The 20,365-nt window shown below is 44.6% G+C and overlaps 1 protein-coding gene across 2 annotated transcripts in view; it reads right to left on the reverse strand.

Moving 5' to 3' along the window:
• The window catches only part of EHF (ETS homologous factor), a 42,300-nt gene extending 33,467 nt beyond the window's left edge, over positions 1-8,833 (reverse strand). Inside the window, exon 1 of one of the 2 annotated variants that reach the window (XM_038563043.1) lies at positions 8,664-8,833. The gene's annotated coding sequence lies outside the window, so the exon portion shown is untranslated. The remainder of the gene's footprint in view (positions 1-8,663) is intronic. The other variant, XM_038563042.1, reaches the window with a different exon arrangement.
• Between the last annotated feature and the right edge of the window lie 11,532 nt (positions 8,834-20,365).

Consider the following 20,365-nt stretch of genomic DNA (forward strand, 5'->3'; position numbering starts at 1 on the left):
AGTAAATGGACTGGATATGTTACAATAGATAAACTGGGGAGTTGGCAGGGGTGGAGTGGGGGGGGCAAGAAATGACAGGATATGCAAAATAATTCTCTGTAACTGAAAATGGATCCTTGTATTTCTTTCTTTTTTTTTTAAGATTTTATTTATTTATTCATGAGAGACACGGAGATAGAGGCAGAGACACAGGCAGAGGGAGAAGAAGGATCCCTGGATCCCCAGACCCAGGATCCCACCCTGAGGGACAAAGGCAGGACGCTCAACCTCTGAGCCACCCAGGCGTCCCGGATCCTTGTATTTCTGAAGCAGAAGAGGATATCTTTTAAAACACCACACTTTTGTTTTAGAAATTGGGATCCTTTAAGAAAGATGGCTCCCAGATTTTTTTTCCCTAAGTGTGAATAGGAGGCACACCAGTCTTCCTTGTGCCCAACTATAAAACTCCCCTTTAGTGGCCATCAGTCCTGATGCTACAGAAGCAGCAGTTCATGGCCACTCCAACCCATCTGTCAAAACTTTAGTTTGGCTTCTTATTGAAAACCCTGGATTGACTCAGGGGTTGGGCTTGGCTGCTTGAAGCCACCTCAGACTTATTAGCAATGATAAAAGAGCAGTAACAATAACAAGGAAAAAAAAAAAACCATTGAGAAGTTAAGGGGAAATTATGGCTCCTTTGGCAGAGCACCTGATGCCTGAGCCATCACACATGGATCCTGATGATAGACCTGCTGTGTTGTAGACATCACACCGACGAGAGAGAGACTGTGGGTGTGTCATTGGGAGCCTGAATTCCATCACTTTGATAAATAAATCCAGGAAAGTTCCTCCTTCTTTTACCACGTCCATGACCCTGGAACAATTTGTAAAAACATAGCTGCAAAATGCAGACAGAACCTCTAAGATTTATTCCATGATCATCTTTGGACATGAGAGGCAACTTCTATCTGAATTTCCTCACAGTTTAGAGGATCTCCTCTTTAGAAGAAGCAGGGTCTTCTTTTTGCACAGATAATCACTAAATGACATTAGACAAGAAAGCAAAGTTCATTCATATCACCTCCCTCCAAGAATGACAGACTCTCGGCACACCTGGTCTCATTTTCCCTTCCAGAACACACTTTGCTCTGCTTCTCCTAGCTCCCTGTCTGTGTAGTAAGTCCCCCTGGAAAATAAAAAATGAAAAAACCCAACAGCGAGATAAGCAGTTCCCTACCAGAAAGATTTTCCAAGGAATCAGGTACCTTCCAACCAGTTATTCGGCTATTCCTCCAGTTGATTTGGAGGAAGGAAACCTTTGACATTAAAAAAAAAAAAATCATAAAACTCACCAACTCAGAAACTACAGCATCCCTCTTTGACAGGCCTAAGCTTTCCACCAAAGGTCAGCTAGATGAGTAAGGGGGATCTCCAAGCAGATTCCCATCTTCCAGTATCAGGAGTCGTCACATCTCACAACAACTTCATCACATCTAGAGACCGACCAAGCTACAGAATTTGCAGGGCTCAGTGCAAAAGGAAAACGTGAGGCCTCATTTTCAAAAGCTATTGAGAATTTCAAGACCATAATGGCAGAGCATTAAACCATGCCCAAGGCCCTTCCAAGTGTGGAGCACTGTGTACCCAAGACCCTGGCCCTGTCCAGGGGTCAGTCCCATCCTTTGCCTTCACCTGCAGCAATGCTCTATCACCGTGGGGAGCAGGGGGAAATCTTTGTCTTTGCGCCATGAATGACCTCCTGAAGTCGTTGATAGTATTAAACAAAATATGACATTGAACATGTCTATAATAACATCTGGCTTACAGCAGGCATCCAACAAATGCTAGCTGTTATTACTATTATCATTATTAATTATTATCAATCATTATCTTCATTATGCCAAAGTCCCTCCGCAACTCCAGAGCCACCACAGGCAAAAGCAATGAGTGTGGGAAGAACATACATGCTTCTGTTTTGACGGAGACCGTCTATTAGCCGATGTCATTCAGAAATCATTTCATTGGCCCCAAGCAAAGAAAGGCTAGGAACCTTTCATTTATATACATGGACCCATTTTGCAGTCTGGTGAGACCTGTGGATCCCTTCTCAAAATAATGCTTTCAAATGACAAATTAAAATAACAAGATTAGAAAGGAAATTTATATTGAAATACAATTCTCAGTATACTTTTTAAAATTAATGTGTGACATCATAATAATATATGTGCTTCTTGACTAACACATTAAATAAGAACATCTAGCGCAGGTCGAATGACCTCCATGAGGTCAAAGTAGTGATGAACATCGATATTTTGAGACATTGGCAACTGGTGTAACATGATATGAAAATGTCTATTAATTTCTCTTGGTGACAGTCACAGCTAATGCTACTGGAGAGTCTTGCCTACATTTACATTGAGAGAAAATGTTAAATTTTAGCCATATTATTAAGAATAAAAGCATCATTCTTTTACACACCCAATTTCACAAACTCCCTGAATTTTTTCCATGGACATCAGGAGCCTCTTGGATCCCAGGTTAGTCTTGCTGTTTTATTAACAGCAAGGACTGCCTGGTCAGCTCAAATAGCTTCTAGAAACCACTTCCACGTGACTACGAGTGTCATTTGAACAATTTACCAAGAGGCTGACCCCATGGTGTCTTGGCAATTTTTTTGAAGACCCTAGAATGCCTAGGGTAGTAGTCAGTATACATCTGAAGACACTATCAAGAGTTTTAGGGGGTGGGCAATGGTATATGATGTGGTGGTTAGTCAAGTGACCTGCCTGGAGGGGAATCAGTTTCTTCTGGAGGCCCCTGACATGCCAGGCATCAAGACACATGGATAGGAACATGCTGTGTGCCCACACCAGGTCTTCCTTGGAACTCCTGTAAGTTGTGGTTTGAAGCCAGCTCAAGACAAGCTCAATTTCAAGGTCCTTCATTAACATAGTTCATCCCATGTCCCTGCTGCCCACCTTCCCCAGTGAAAACCTTATTGCATATTTTCCCCTAGGTCACAGTGCAGAACCAATGTTGATCGCTTTGAAAAACAAAATTCCAGAATTATTCATCCAATCCTGATCCAGTTGAGACTCTCTGAGAACACCCATGTTGAGGACTTACCCTCAATTTCCATTCGATAAATTACTAATTGTTTACTCACAAGCATTTGTCCAGGTGTTTTCAGATTTTTTTGGTTTAATTTAATCCTGACAACAGCCATGTGCAGATGCTATTAACCTCATTTTCCAGATGAGGAAACTTACAGTTAGAGCTTATATAGCTCACCCAAACTCACTCAGCTACTCAGTAACAGAGTCAAATCTGAACCCAGGTACTCTGACACTAAACCTGATATTCTCTGTACCACATTCCAGCTGCTTCCAGGCAACAAAAAACTCACAGCCTCCTGCTCATTCAGACACACCAGCGGCCAAAGTCTACTGTTCATCAACGTTGTTTAACCCACAGCCTTCTAGTTGGTGGGAGTTAAGATGGGTCAAAGGAGAGCTAAGTGCTGTCTGAGTTTCTAAGTGAATATTTGACGGAACTTGGGACCAAATCTAAAGCCCACTGCAAAGATAGAACAAGTCTGATGAGTAGTCCCCACGAAGGCAGCACCGGAAATAATCTTCACCTTCCAGACCTCACTAACCTCATCCACTAGAATATATCATTCGCCCTACTGAGGGAGTATTTTCAAAGGTTCCCAAGAGGGATCCCAAAATAATCTCTACAAGACATCCATGGTCTCCAAGCTCCATTGTCATGTACAAAAAGTAGAAGGTCCTCTTTTTATTCCAAAAAAGATCCAAAAGACTTTTAGAAGAAGTTTGTATCAAGCTGATAAAGGGCTGACAGAGTGACGGAAATTTCTCTTATCCATAGTTGGGCCAATGAGGGCCCAGCCCCCAAGATTCCTTATTGTGTGTCTATGACATAGAGTGAGGGGGAAGTGAGAAAAGATGAATTTTAAGGTTATCACAATCACAACAACTTCAAAAGAAGTGTACATTTAGATGAGGTCATTCAAAAGTAAAAATAAGTAGCTATGTTAAAATAATGGGGTTAATGAGGTGGTCTATTAATGTAATAATCAAAATATTATAGTAGGCATGTAGGTTCCTTTTTATTTTTGGCTTTGTTTTCCTTAGAAAACATGTTTTTTTTCTTTTAGTATATGTGCTGCCAATGCAAGCACAGAAAACATGTTTTATATGCACACCTATGCTGGCCATATTTTAAAATAGGCAGACACTCTTAATAATGATGAAGATGCTTCTAAGAAAGGCAGGGAAGGAGGCTGTAGGGGCCAGGGTGTGCAGGAAGATTGGAAGAGAAGAGATAACATGAGTCCAATGAACCAGAACAAGGGGCCCAGCCCATAAAACAAACCAAAGACAGAGTGTAGTTAGGAGTGAGCGAAATCAATTTTCAAAGGAGTATTTTCCAGGATGTCTCTTTTAAAACAAGGCCAATTAAACCCCCTGGAGCCTCTTTAAATGGGCCACTCTGTTTGACTCTGTTGCAAGCTCTGGTTGCTCTAGATTCAGGCCGAAGCCCTCTGACAACACCATGTCTCCAGGTTGGCTGCCCAATGGCTGGGCCAGCCTTGCTCTCCTGATTACGTCTTGGTTCTTCCTCGAGGAGAAGTGAGTCCATATCCATCCAACTACCCAATAATCCACCTGACAATCAGTGAAGCAAGGTGATTAGTACCCCACAAATGGAGTAGATTCCACTGGTGCCTAAATCTTTTTAGCAGGCTGCTTTGGGTGTTTTACAGAAGATGTCATTAGAGTGCCGGCTTGTGTACACCCGACTGCTCCCTGTGGTCACAAAACAGTTGGTTTCTTCCACTTCTACACTCCCACCAACTCTGGACACATGAGACAAATTGATAAAGATGAGATGTTGTCATGGGACAGACGCCAATACCCTTAATAAAGACTCTAGGAAGCCGGTCTTAGTATCTCCACCAGACATATGCCTTGAGCCAAGTTCCAAAGACCTTAAGAAAGCCATGGAAGGGCTCCTATGGATCTTCTTTCCTGGCTCATCCTTAGGAGGGTAGCCCCTACCCCTACTCAGCTGTTGTAGACTCCAGCTAAACCTGCTGACCTCTAGGCTTACCTGCTTTCTCCCAGTTATCAGAATCTGAAGGCAGAAACAGATCTTAAAGATAATCGGGTTCAAACCCCTTTGTCTATATGAAGAAACTAAAGCCCAGAGAGGTGGAATGTGCTGCTGTGTGCACACAGCTTTGCCAGGGCTAGAAAACCAGGTCTCCTGACTGCCGGTCCTGTGTACTGCCTTGTGCACACTGTGCTCTAATCATTCAAAAATGTAAGTCTGAAATTCTTCAGGGAAGATTCTTGAAGAAATCTCCTTTTATTCCCCCTCTGAAGCCCAATGGATTTTTTTATCAAATAACTCTAAGGGATCCATGGAAATTTCCACTCCAACGCATCTCAGCTTCCTGATATCAATGCCATTTAGCTTGAACGTACGTCCCATCCTAATAGTAGCTACTGTGGGAGCCATTCTCTCCACTACACTATTTGTCCCTGCACAGCCCAATAGTTTGGTCCTTCAAAATTCCATCGAGGGCACCTGGGTGGCTCAGTCACCTAAGTGTCTGCCTTTGGCTCAGATCATGATCCCAGAGTCCTGGGATCGAGCCCCACATCAGGCTTCCTGTTCTGCAGGGAGCCTGTGTCTCCCTCTCGCTCCACCTGCTGCTCTCCCTGCTTGTATTCTGTCAAATAAATAAGATCTTAAAAATCAATCAATCAATCAACAATAAAATAAAATCAAACCCCCCTGAATTGAAACAAACATAGTAGTCACCTATTTCTAACAAGAGCCCATCACCTACACCATAAAGCAAATCATATTATTTAAAAATCATATTACTAGAAAGTAGACAAGAAAGCACTAAATACAGTTTATCATAGTCCCCATATCTTCAATTATTCAGCAACAGATTTAAGAGAACACTGGCAAGACATGACTGCTGTCCTCCCTCTGTCTTCAGATGACAGTCCCCTACCGCAGCCTCGGTTTACTCAAGCTGAAAGCCTCTGCACTCCATCAGTTACCCAGTAACAAAGCCAGGGTGAAAATGCATAGTCTCGAAACACAGAGCTCACAGTGGACTCCATCCCTCTGATCAGAGCCCCATCCACAACAGAAACGACTGTCATTTCAGTTTTGCCAGAAAGATCTCAAACAAGAGAAATGGGCTGAAACAGCTGCAAAAAGGTGTCACCAAATATCAAGTTCCAGGCTCATATTTGGTTTCTTAAAACCATGGCACCACTCCTCCAACTCCTTAGCAGTTTCTGCCGTGGCATTCTTGGTATCCACCCCACCCCACCCCGTCTCCCAGAGGTCTCTCAAAATCACATCTGATGGAAAGGGCATAGAGATGCCTTCATCTGGCGAAAGGGAAACAGACTGAATGGCTTTTTAATGATTTCTATAAACCTCTCTGTCTGTGCCTGCTGCTCTCCCATTGAGCAGGGCTCTCCCACTGGACTTTCAGACAAGGAAGGTGGTCTAAAGCATACAGCTTTGTGCTAAAATCCCCTAACTTGGGAGGTAGCGGGAGGAAGAGGAGGACATAAAACATTACAAGATTCTAGAAAGTTAAATTCGACGTCCCAGAAGTGAACTTTGGCCCAAAGCACTCACATGCTGACTTAGGACCTGATACGGTTCCTTCCAGTTTCCAATTAGCTAATTGACTAACCTCTCAGTTTCCTTTTTGTCTCAGCCTCTCAAGGGGTCAAAAAGACATCGGAAGAGGTGATTTAATGGGAGCATAAACACAGAAACATAAGTGTGAATTTAGGGCTTCTCAGAGGTCCTGAAAGACCCAAGACATTTCCATTTGGGGGAGAGAACTCACAATATATCAAAAAATGGAAAAAGAAATTTAAAAAAATGTTTGAATTTAACAAATAGATGCTTTTTAACACAAAGATAATTGAATTTGAGCTCTTCCGTACATATGTGGCCTGAATCAAATCATTGCCCTGCCCACAGTCACCCTAGAAGGGGCCTGACTAGTGCTGCCACCCTGAACAGCAACACAAGAGAACCTACAGCAGGTCCTCCCTCCAAGTTTTTTTCTTTTAAAATGCCTCTGTAAAATACTTCAGAAATGTGGAGACGGATTGTCTCCATTACATTTGCTGTTTTTTTTCAAAAGTGATCACAGACTCCTCGATGACCCTCATTTCAGGTTCCCGTGGATTTTCAAATCTATCGCCATCAGCCATTAGCAGTTGGTGTAGAAACGATAGATTCCACACAAGCGTGGGTTATAAGAACATGGGATGGATGACTTCTTTCATAACCTCAGAATTCCAGATCTCAAAAAGAGGACAAGGGAAGCCTTGAACAAACTCCAAAGACAGATGTTAAAACTATTCTTGAGATCTTTTCAGAGACATTTTCTGGTGGCACCTCTTACCTATGAAGTGCTCCCTAACGACTTCATCTTTCCTATTGCAAATCAACGTGTCCCCTGACCTCAGTGGCATTAGCACATGGCCACTCGTGATCCCTGACCATCCTTTTACACAGAGAAAGGCTCTGTCTGAACACATTCTCACCCCCATACCTGCAAAACCAATTCCTGAATTAGTCCTTCCATTGGAAAGTTCTCAATCCAAACCCTCACTTTCTCCCCTTTACTGAGGTCAGTGCAGATAACTAGCAGAGACACCTGTGACTGTAGGTGCCGAGTCATCCACTTCATCTTAAACAGACACATGCTTCCACAACCCTGGGGGTAGACTAAATCTGCTCAAAGACAGAGATGGTGGAAAATGTGACTTTCCTGACTGATGTTATTATTTACCAACAAGATTAATTCCACACTGTTCCCAGTTCTACCCACACAGAGGCCAACACTTCTCTACAGTGTCCAAATGAAATTAAAAGAGCCCCCGCTTTGGAAGGCATTAGACGGGGCTGATTCACATCTGCCTGTCTGGTCTTAGTATCTCATGATGGCACAGACGAAAGGTGAATCTGTCCCCGTTGCAATATAGCAAAATTCTTTGTCATTTTTTTTTTTTCCTGGACAGACCCATTTTTAGGTGTGCAGCTCTCCCTACTTGGGCTGCCTGGCCATTTTTCCAGTGTGGGTGCATACGCCATTGCCTGTTTCCAGCCATTTCCCAACGAGAGATTATACCAAAGTCAAATCTGCCTTTCCCTCCAACCAGTGAGTCAGAAAAATTACCAATAGCAGACATCGCTAGAAAGCGAGAACATGTGCTCTGAGCCCCAACAGCTAACCCACTTTTCACTGAGTTTTATCAAGGGCAACTATCCCTAGCTGCCTTCTTCTTTCAGAATTCAACCCAGGGAAATGGCTTTGTCACACAGATAGAGGGAAACCAGGGGGCTTTTAAATTCACAGTGGTTGGAAGTCCAGACTGAATGCAGCGAATTCACAGATCATATCCGAAGAAGCCCAGCTGCCTTCCAAAATAAAATTCTAATAGGACCCAGTGAGGTAAGCACAGGTGGGGTGAGCTGCACTTCCTGCCAGCTGCCTCCGGGAGTCTGTTTTATTTTCATCTCTCTGATTCAAGGCAGGCTTCTCTTTCCACTCAGGTGTTTGAATTCCAGATTCAAAAGAAGGTTTAAAAATAAGGACTTACCTCATTTACCTAAAGATTCTGGGTGGGAAATCCAATAGCTCTGGCTAATGGAGGGGAGGCAGCAGGCAGCGCGCACACCAGCTCCCACGGGGATAGGGAAGCAGGGGTGTTATCACGTCTGAGCCCTCATCAGAGTGAAGATAAATGCATATGACAATAATTTTAAATCATTTTGTAGGATGTTAAGCAATAAGCCACCAACCGGGAATTCCCTAAGTCACTTCCCCCTCTTCTGATTGGCTGCCGGGCTCTTTAAAAAAATAAAATAAAGGATTACAAACATTGGCTCATTTGCATTTGGCCAACTCACACGTTAGTGTTCAAACAAAACAGGTCTAACCAGGTTATGCCTGTGTCTCAAGAACAGAGAGACGACCTGTTAATGGATGAGGAATTGATTTGGTGGTGACTGTTCTTTTCAGCTTAGAGGCTGTTTCAGGTGAAAAGTGCCATGCCAGCTCCCCAAAGACACCATCTCCCCAAAGACACGTAAAAGCAAACTAAACGGAGGCTCTGGAGGCTCGCATATGGAGGAAATGGTGGTATCGGGGAGTGGGGAACCTCCTAAACACCTGTCTCGTGTACTAATCTGTAGTTAGTCGACTCTACTTTGGCATCAAGATCTGTGCCCTGGCCATGGTTCCAGGTACCAGGTTCTGAAGGGGCTCTCCCCAGGTGCCATGACTGCCTCTTTGACAGTGACCCTTGGCAATCTCAATGGATTTCAAAGAGCCAATCTGTCCCCCCAGATAAGAGCTTTGGGAAGGGAGAGTCCTGAGGGGGAGGGTCCACTCAGTGTAGTTCAGGTGGAGCAGACAACTCTCAACAATGCAAGGGCTGACTATCTGGTTGGCGGATTATCCAGGTTCTTTATTCCTTCTTGACACTTACATGGTCTTTTTTATGTCGACACTCCCTGTAGGAAGCAGCTAGAAAGAAAAAGACCAAGATGCTGAAACTGGAAATAAAACAACACGGCGTGGACAAGAACAAAGTAGAATCCCAGAGAATATCTATGGATTTCAAGTGCTCTTGCAACCCCCAGCCCCCTTGAGCCAAGGGCCAGCTTCACTGGGTCACAAACACATCCCACCATGTGGGTGAGAGATGGCTCCTGGCAAGGAAAATACCATCCCCTAACCATTAACTTTCTTTCTCGGGTCTTCCTGGATACTGGCCTGGCATGAGCTAAGCATCCAAGCAGACTTCTTTAACTCATCAGAACTCCCCTCTGTGGGAAAGAAAAGGGAAATTGAGTTTTGGCAAAGAAACAAAGATTTTGTGATCAAAACCAAGAAGTTCCTTGTATAAAAGAGAAAGTGTGTGTGGGGGCAAAGACTCAATAGACTAAAAAGCAAGTGGTTGTTCCTACTCAGGTGGAATGGTGAGTGAGTGGTGGTAACATTCCTTTCTTGCCTGTGTTCCTAGTTTATGTAACATGAATGCAGAGGTTTTTGAATGTGTGGAAAAACTTGGTGGGAGAGCAGGGGTGCATTGGGGAGGGTCTTGGAACTCAAGCAGGTCTCTCGGAGGTTTGGAAGGTTTGGGGAGCGCAATTTAGGCAGCCCCAAAAAGCCCCTTTGCCTCTGAGCCTTCGCCAAACATTGCCACCCTCTCCTATTGTCAAGCTGTGTATTTCCCAAGGGCTCTGTTAAAATGCAAATGTCTGATAAAAACAGTAAATGTCATTATTGCGCATTATCACATTAGCCCCAATTAGTCTATCGGCTCCAGATCTGAGAGCAGGGCCCTGAGGGAACAGACTGGTGACGTTTTGCTTGAGAGATGAATCAAGAGCAATCTAAAGTAGCACCTCCACCCACTCCAGGGTATTTGTGCGTGCCCATGTGTACGTGTGCATGTGCGTGTGTGTGTGTGTGTGTGTGTTCTCCTGCATGTGTGTGTTGGGGGTGGGGTGGTGTGGGCTGTTATTAATGCCACTGTGACTCCCAGAAGTAAACTTGGGCTTCTTTGCAATTTTGCCTGAGATTGACCTGAGGCAGCGGCAAGGCAGGTGGCAGCTAGGGTTTGTGTGGTCAAGAGGTAGTATACTTCAAAGGCAACCCCAAAAGTGAGGAAGTTCATTGGTCCAGTCCCAACCATTTATAATTTATAGTACCTTTCATTTCTAGCTGAAGATTTCTGGTTATATCTCCATTCCTTCATCCTCTCTTCCCCTGCCTAATTTAGGCCAAAGGACTGCGCCATTCAGGCATTCCTAACACGAGTCATTGGGGATGGTGGTGGTGGAAGGGGATGGAAAGAGGTCACCTCACAATCATGAGCTACTTTATTTGTGGAGTCTTCATGCATATAAAGTACCTAACAGTGTGTCTGCACTTAGTGGATTCTTGTTAAGTATTGGTTCTTTTCTTAACCTGGGTCTTTCTTGAACCTTCTAGAAGAAAAACAAAAACAACACCTCCCCTCTCCAAAAAACCCCAAAAGACAGATACACAACTATATTTTTTAGCATGTTAAATCTGTAGAGAAATTCCTTCAGAGTATAAGGTCTTTCACCCTATGGTTAACTTCAACAAGGTAACACTTGCATCAAATTAGAATGATAGATGATAGATAGAAAGGTAGATAGATAGATAGATAGATAGATAGATAGATAGATAGATAGATAGATAGATGATATGGATGGAAGCCCTAATTTTTAAATGAGAACACTACAAGTTGGATTTATTTTATTTTATTTTTACAAGTTGGATTTAGTGCTGAGATATTCTGTTGCAAGAGTCTCAAATACTTCAAGCATGTCTCTCATGGATATGAAATTTAAAAATATAACCACAAAAACATCAAGTGCACCGGAACCTTTATATGGATACATCAGTTGTTTCCTAAAAGTCAACCTTCTTGAGGATGAATCAGGCAAGGGTCTCATTACCATGTCAGACCTCCAATCCTAGCAGATTACTTCCATTCTGTGTTCCCGGGCAATGCAGGTTGCCCTGAGGTCAAGATCAAGATAATACTGGAAAAAAACCCAGCTCTACAGACCCAATTACTCTTCTTGGTCTTCCCTGCAGGCCAAAGCCCTATCCCTGTCCCAGATCCGCACAAAGACACTTGAATCAAGTCTTGATGCTCATTCCCACAGAGGAAAAGGAAGGCAGAGCAAACTAGACCACATGGTGTGTAATAGCCCGGGGACCCTGAGTTCAGTTGGGTTGTCTACTAGAAGACTCCACCTTTTCTAGTAGACATAGAACCAAAGAACCCCAAGAGACCTTACTTCCTAAATCAAGGCCAAGACAAAGAATCTCTTTAAGCCAAGTATCAAGCCCTAAGGGGTCTGAGTCTTAATACCAACACAGGCTGTGGTTACAAGGTTAATGAGAGTTACGTGCTTGCTTTGCAAGAAAGAGGATGCTTGCTTACTTTACACAGTGCCTTTTAACTAGAGGCCCTATATTTATTTTTGAAAGCAAGTGTGTGTTTGTATATGTTTCTGTCTATCATTCCCTCTTCATGACATGGAGTTACCTCCAGGGCAGATTGACAACTATTTAGTGAGACCCACACAAGAATATTACAGTAGGTAGGCCTGACAGGAATGAGAACTGTCTGGTGGTGGAGGGGAGGTTATATAGAGAAGAACATTATCATCGATCACTGTGACTCGGGTCAAATAATGAACGAGGATTAATAAATATTATCTTGCCTCTTACCCTACTCCCCTCTAAAAGCCATGTTTTTCGGGATCCCTGGGTGGCACAGTGGTTTGGCGCCTGCCTTTGGCCCAGGGCGCGATCCTGGAGATCCGGGATCGAATCCCACGTCAGGCTCCCGGTGCATGGAGCCTGCTTCTCCCTCTGCCTGTGTCTCTGCCTCTCTCTCTCTCACTGTGTGCCTATCATGAATAAATAAAAATTAAAAAAAAATAAAAGCCATGTTTCTAAAATCCTGAGGAGAAGCTGCACGGACTCTGAAGGTAGCTCCTGAGTTCTCTCTGGGAGGTCTGATGCTCGCAGCTATCCTAACAGATTTGCATGGCACCTCTGATCATGCCTTTTGCCATCACATCTGTGCCTACATGCTGAGCAAATCCTCCACCAATGGCACATACCATTGAACCACTCAGGTGGGGGACAACCCCCATGTTGGAGTGGGAGAGGGTGGCTTACCATTTCTGGAAAAACATGACCCATTTCATATACGCATGTATGTGTACACAGAAAGAGAAAGAGAGAAAGACATCTTCGGGCATCCGAATAAGTCACCAGTCTTAGCTATGCACGGACTATGAGTTTTCAGAACTCCCCCTTCATATTTAATTATTCTCAAAACACTCATTCTTGCCTAACTTAAGTCACCCTGCTCTGTTCCTTCACCTATATGTTATCACGCTCTTTCTTACCTTATCTTTCCTCACAAACAGCTCTACACTCAGTGCCAACCTCAATGTTGAGATAAGCACTTTGGTTCTCGAACCAAACTGCTTTGAGTGTCGAAACAGTATTCTCATCAGGGTCTCCAAGAAGGCACATTTCTTAGTCTCAGGGGAGGAAGGAGGACCAGGTAGAAGTTGGCCACTTCCAGGCAATCTGTTTGCAGCCAGTGTCTTCTTTTTTGTCTTGGGAAGTTTCTTATAATTATAGCAGGTGTTTTTATGTATTGTTTTGGCATAAGAACTTGTTTCCCATGCTCCTGGAGCCCTCAGACAGAAAACAGAATGAATAGATGCTGTCGTGTATGGATTGGGGATGACACAGCTGACGTCTCCCCAGTCCATTGCCCTTCCTGGCATCCACTGGCAGCACACAGCTTTCTCTGCTAGATCCTCCTTCTGACTCTTTTCCTTGCCCTAAGCCTATGGAGCATCAGAACCACCTTCACAGATCAGGAGTCTCTCCTCATGCCCACCAAAGTAACACCTGCAGGGTTGGGTGACAGCAGATAAAATAATCAATTTTTTGATCCTCATGTTCTCATTATATTTTGTGGGCTCCCATATTATTGCACTAATGATAAGCCAGAAGACTGGGTTCCTATCATCTAAAAGAACATTCTAATGGAGCTGACTTTGGGTGAAGATCTTGGCGCCTGGTCCCTTTCACCCAGGGACTACAAGAGACAGCAGACTCTTAGATCCAAGGAGAAAATGTGTAAAATAGCCATCTACATGCCTAAGTATTTAGGAGAACACGTCATTTTTGGAACGTGCTCAGCATTTTGGGGTGCTCAGAACCTATTCTCTCACCCTAATAAAACAAGATAGCTCAGCTTTCTCAGGAGCAGCCTGGTATGATAGAGAGGACATGGATTTGGGAACCAGGACAACCTTGTAACATCTATGTCAACCTTAGATCTCAGCTTCCCCATCTGTCCTATGGGAATGTTGACTTCTCAGGGAGCTGTAGGGAGTTAAATGAGAAGTTGTACAAAGCATTAGCAGAGTGTCTGGCACTTGGTGAGCTCTCAGGAAATGTTTATTGTCTCCTCTAAGAATGAAACTTCAATCTTAAGTGATCCCCTTAGGGACACATGAGGTTGCATACAGTGGTCAGGACACTAACCCTCCATGTTTCAAAAGACAAAAGAGGAGAAGGGGGTGATATTGGAAACCTCATAGGAAGAACAGAGAGGAATAATGACTACTCACATTTATGAAGCTTTAGCCATGTCCTGGTCTCTAGACCAAGAATTTAATTTGCATCTGCTTATTTAATCCCCTCAAAATTCCATCAGAAAGGTGCTATTACTATTCTTACTTTACAGATGAGGCAATTAAACCTCATAAGCCTCAGAAGTAATCTGACCAAGGTCACACAGTGAAGCCAAAGGCTGGAGCTCAGAACCAAAGTCCGCGTCATTCCAAAAACGAGACCTCCTAACCACAACCCTCTACCAAAAAAGAGAAGCTTAACAACTTGCTGAAATTTGGACTATAATACCTAACGTAGGCTTGGAAAACCAAGCTCCATTCTGAAAAGCAATTGGAAATGTGACTATTTCTTGGAAGGATGAGATAGTAACGTTGAGATGGGAGAAGCATGAAATTAGCAAACAGGTCTGGATCTTATTATGAAAGTCCTCAGCCCCCGCCCTTCGGTACCAAATACTTGAAAAGCTAAGCGCTCAGAGTAAGAGTTGAGGGGAAACCCATTGGAAAAGTTGTGACTTGGTCTCGCCTGGGAAATCATGAGAATCTTTTGACACAAAGGTCATCCTGCCACCCACCAGGCTTAATAGCACAGGGAAGGCTAAATACCACAGTGAGAAGCCCGTAGGCATCTGGATCCAGAAATGGCAGAGGCACAGATCAAAGAGTGATGATGACAGCATTAAGTATGAAAGTTGAGTGGAATCTAATTGAAGGTGCAAATTGCCATCAATTCCTAGTTTCTTCCATCCCTTTTTTTCATAAGCAGTTGAGAGAGTCTCAAGGTAACATGAATGCTAATCAACTAGATTTTGCTCCTAAGTGCCTTCCGGATAGACATTAGGAATTCTGAGTCTGCTCATGCCTCTGGAAAGAATGCATCTAGACACCTCCTGGAAATGATATCTGAGAGTTGACAAGCACATCCATTAGGACTGTGCAAAAAACCTCATTTGCATAAATACATTATCCATTCAGTCCATTCAAAACATGTGCACCTGCACATTGGTGGAATGTCAAGAGAGAAGCCCTGAATAATTATTCAGAAATAATTCCATATTTGGGGAAAGTCCAGATGAAATTTTCCCTCATGTATCATGGCATATCTATGGTTTTTCTCCCCTATCTCTCCCCCACCCCCATTCTTAGCAACTACATGTGAGCTCAGGGCTTGAAATTAGTCAATCTGTCTTCCTGGACAAGGACAATATACCAAACAGTCATATTTTGACTAGTCCTAGTTTCTTTTATGACAGTGCCCCAGGAAAGTTTTATGAGAATACAGATTTAAGGTTTGAGGTTAATGGCTCTGAAATTCTGAGAACCAAAAATTATTCTGTAGGTGGGTGTACAGTAAAACTGAAATAAGGAACTCCTTCTCTGCAAACTTAACCCCAAAACTGCAATGTCGGCTCCTCTGAAAACTGCTCTGTCGGAGAGGACAGCCCTGCTTTGAGAAGAACCAGCCACGGTCTACACACTTCCTTACAGTGGAAAACATGGAAGCCGTTGGGTTCTATTATGGTAGAAAGAAGGGGATATGGAGGGTGAGGGGCGGGAGCCACCCCTGACAAGGTGACTGCATGAGAACGTCAGTCTTGCTAGGAACATTCTCCATCAACAGCAAAGTTTACTGTGGATGGATTTTCTTCTCAAAAGACATCAAAGTCTGCCCAAGGCTCACAGTCCCCAGCCTCACCAGTTTGTGGGTCTCCAGGCTGCCAGAGCCACCAGAGCAGAAAGCCTCAGGGAGTCCAACTCTAGATCTCACAATTGTGTGTGGCTGTGGTGGAGGAGGGGTACCCTTGGCAAATGTCTGATTTTTGCTGATCCTTTTCTTTCCAGCGTGGCAGGTCACCTTAACTTGGAAGTTGAATGCACAGCTGGGGAAAATAGGCTGGTTAAGGGATGGGTCAATGCTCTGCGAACTTGAGCCTTGGCCGGGGGTAACATTCTTTGAACAAACAGGTAAGACAAGTCCAGGAAGCCACAACATTGTGTTAACGTGGATACAATCAAGAGGCGTCCAGCCCCACCACGGGTGGCTACACGGCCCACAGCCTCACTCAGAGTGCATCATTCGTTCCTCTTACTGCAGTCCTCCATTCCCCGCAGAGCTGCTGGAAGCCAGCATTAGGCGGTAGGGCTGAGCTGCTAGGAAATAGGGTGAGATGAGATCAGGAGGGAAAGAGCAACTTCTGCATGTTTTATCCTGATGCCCTTAGACAGACTGGAAGATGCCCCACAGACTCACCTTGGTAATATTTCTTACCATTTTTGTTATGAATGTACCAGAGTTTTAGACACACGTTCCCATTCTTTGTGTTTGCAGCCTTCCCAGAAAGTCACTAGATCCTTCCCTCTTGCAGAAATCTCCTCTCCCTGGAGGTGTTCCTCAGAGAGCAGTCTGCCTTACAGAGAGGGTAGTAAGCAAGATGACTTCAAGTGCAAATAATAATTTTTATTTTAAGGGTTATATGTTTTTGACGCAAGAACAAACTTAGTAAAGTATAAGCGGTATAAGTCAATATGAAAATTATTAAGTGAATAAATAGGAAGGAATAAATAGGAAGACATGGCAAAAATAGTGTTCAGAAAATGTTACGTGATGGAAATCGGAGAAACAGGGGCTTCAGGATGGACACATCCTGCTTCCCTGAGGGCACACCACTTACTGGCCCTCCACCACTTGGTTCCCACCAATGCCTTAAGTCCGCTGGCCCCCGACTATACCTCTCGGGGTGCATCCCAGACGTGGTGGACCCACATCTTTCCTGCGCATGCATCACGTGCTCCCCAGCTTCCTGCTTGTTCCTCCACTTGGACCATCCCTTCCCCATCTTTGCCTGCTGGGATGCAACCTATTTCCTCCCTTTGGTCTCCTACAACTGCTAAACTAGGATTTAAATCTCCAGGGACAGTCTGCTTGTACAGATGGTCCCCAACTTCCCATGGTTCGACTCAATGATTTTTCAACTTCATGGTAATGCAGAAGTGCTACACATTCAATAGAAACCACACTTCAAATTCTGGATTCGGATCTCTTCCAGGCTAGTGATATGTGGTCCCATCCTGTCTAGTGATGCTGGGCAGGGCAGCCACGGCTCCCCATCAACCACAGGATCACAAGAGTCCAACCAATACACTCACAACACTTCTGTACCCACATGACCTGTTCTGTCTTTAACTTTCAGTACAGTATTCAAGAAATGGCATGAAATGTCCCACACTTTATTACAAAATAGGCCTTTTGTTAGATGATTTTGCCCCCACTGTGGGCTCATGGAAATGTTCTGAGCACATTTAAGGTGGGTGAGGCTAAGTTAGGATGTTTGGTAGGTCAGACTTCTCAAGTGCATTACAGACCTCATGATTTTTTTCCATTTCCAATGGGTTTGTTGGGATGTAACCCCACCTTGCACTGAGGAAGGGCTGTATTTGGAACCATTCAATAGCTGACAATGAACAAATGTTTATTGAACTTCTCTCATGTACCAGGCTTTGAGCTAGTGATAGGGATGAAGCCATATGGGGGGGGGGGCGGACAGGAAGGCACAACCCCTGCCATCACAGAATGTAGATTCTAATGAAGCAGGATGTCAGCGTGTTTCCTATTCTGACAGGGGGCAGGGGGAAGCCCACTTTGGACCACTGCTTTTCCCTCCCCCAGCCAGGCTGCATCATCCAGACAGACAGACAGGGTCTTAATTGTCCTATCCCCAGAAAGACTTGACATGACTCCATCTCAAGGAGCGGGTCATTGAACTGACAGTTTCTGGAGGTTGAAACCCCAGAGTTGGGGCTCAGGTGTCTAGAAGCTGTGGTATAGCCCACACGCTCCTTGTATCTATGGTGGTTTTGAAACTGTTACCTCTGGGAATCTCCTTAGATCCTCCCAGCATCCCGGAGATGTGCGATGCACACAAGATCATTAAACTGATTGACCCTACTGGGCTCAGCATCTTTCCAGAGTTCATGCAGTTAGTGCATGGGGCAGGCAGGGGCCTGAGGTGAGATGCACGGCTCCCAGGGGCTCCTCCTGCCACCGTGATCACTCTCCTCACGCCTCAGAGAGGGACACCTCCAGACACAGACAATTCTACTTCCCAATGGAAATCAACTCCACAGAAGCTATTGAGCCCCTCTGTGCAAGGTTCTGTAGCAGCTGCTGGAAAGGAGAAACTCCAAGAATCCTGTCAGGAGCAGGAAAAGCTCTGGACATCTTTCCAGAAACAGTGCAGAATTGTTCCTGCTGTTTTGTCACTGCATCTCCCTCTTCTCCTGTCACCCCCCTGCCAAGCCACACACAGCAGGGAGGCTACAGGTAGAGTAAACAACCCATCCCAGACTTCCCCAGGTTTATCAGGAAAACCCTGTGATCCCAGATGCACCAGGGAAGCCAGTCAACCTAGCTGAATGTCGCAAAGACTGTGCTCCCATCTGCTCTTCTCTAAAGGCTGTGTGTCCTTGGGCGGTTACTGACCATCTCTGCATCCCTATTTTCTCATCTGCAGATGGAGATGATACTATCCCCCAAGGCTGCAGCGGGGATGAAGTGGGGGATAGAAGAGGTCTCGGGGGCCAGCAGTGCACCGTAATGGTTGCTGTGAATACTTCTGCAGGCGGGCTGGAAGCAGTGTCAAAATGGATCGCTACAGTTGCATCAAAGGATCTATGAGCCTGTTGATGGCCACTGAGTGGATCTCTTTTGGAGATCCATGTGCCAAGGACCTTGTGGCCAAAACAGACATGGTCCCACCAGATCTCCTGAATGGGCAGGAAACAAAAAGACTTGCTCGCAAAGCACTGTAAGCCGAACCCCCAGCTCTGCCTTCTTCTTTTTCCTAAGCACTTATTATGTGCCAGATACTAAGAACTGTATTTCCATGCAATTTGTCACTTAATCCTCACACATTCCCTCAAGGTAGCATTGTAATCCTCTGTTTTAAGGATGAGGAAGCCGAAGTTGAGAGGGATTTGGTAACTGGCCCAAGGTCAACCGCTGGAAAGGACAAACAGAAGCCTGTCCTGTTTGTTCTGCCTGGCTTCAGAACCTAAATCCCTAGCCACCACCTGCCTGTACGTAGGAAGCATCCTCTCCCGGGGCCTCAGCAGAAGCAGACTGGCACATAGAAGGAAACTGGCATTGACTGGGTGCTGAGCAATCTGATCAGCCTTGGAGAGAAGGGGAATTAGCAGGTGAGCCTTTGCTTGCTGGGGGATGGCTTACCCTACACCCTGGTGGGCTTCCCAGAATCCCAAATAAATATTTACATAATTGCATTACTTTGCTTCTGGCTTCAGAATGAGAAAAGAACATAGAACCAACCCACGCCAAATTGGCGCCAGATTGGACAGATTGTTTTTCAGTCCTCATAGTTTGATACTTAGATCTATTCCTGTGGACTGTCCATCACAGAAGAAAGGGTTCCTGCCTCAGAAACAGACAGAGGGTTTTTCTTAAAGATTTGTTTACTTATTTGAGAGAGAAGGAGAGAGAGAGCACAGGAGAGTGTGGGGAGAGGGAGAGGAAGGGAAGAGGGAGAGAAGCAGACTCCTTGCTGAGTGCAGAACCCAAAGTGGTGCTTGATCTTATGACCCCAAGATCATGACCTGAGCCAAAATCAAGAATCAGTCTCTTGACTGACTGAGCCACTCTGGTACCCCAGAAATACATGATTTTCATCCCAACTCTACTACTTACTAGTTATGCCCTTGGGACAATGTGAGTCTCAGTTCTCCCACTTGTAAAGTGGGTGTGAATTTTGTCCTAGGTTCATCAGCAGTGGCATCACCCCTCGTGGAGTTCCCACACTGTGCTAAGCATGATACTTGCATCTTTGCATCAACTCCTCCCAAAAACCCTTTGATGCAGTCACTATTTTAATATTTTAAAAATATTTTTAATATTTTAATATTTTTAATCTCTGTTTCACAGTTGAAGAAGCCAAGGCTCCAAGAACTTAGGAAATTTGGCCAAAGTCATATCTCTAGTAAGTTTCAGACCCAGGCTGCCCAAGACCCCTGCCCTCTCCTCTTCCTTCCCTCCTTACCCCTGTGTCCAGTCTCCTGTAGCATGTGCCACACA

This window comes from Canis lupus, chromosome 18 (assembly GCF_011100685.1).
Source record: "Canis lupus familiaris isolate Mischka breed German Shepherd chromosome 18, alternate assembly UU_Cfam_GSD_1.0, whole genome shotgun sequence".
NCBI lineage: Eukaryota > Metazoa > Chordata > Mammalia > Carnivora > Canidae > Canis > Canis lupus.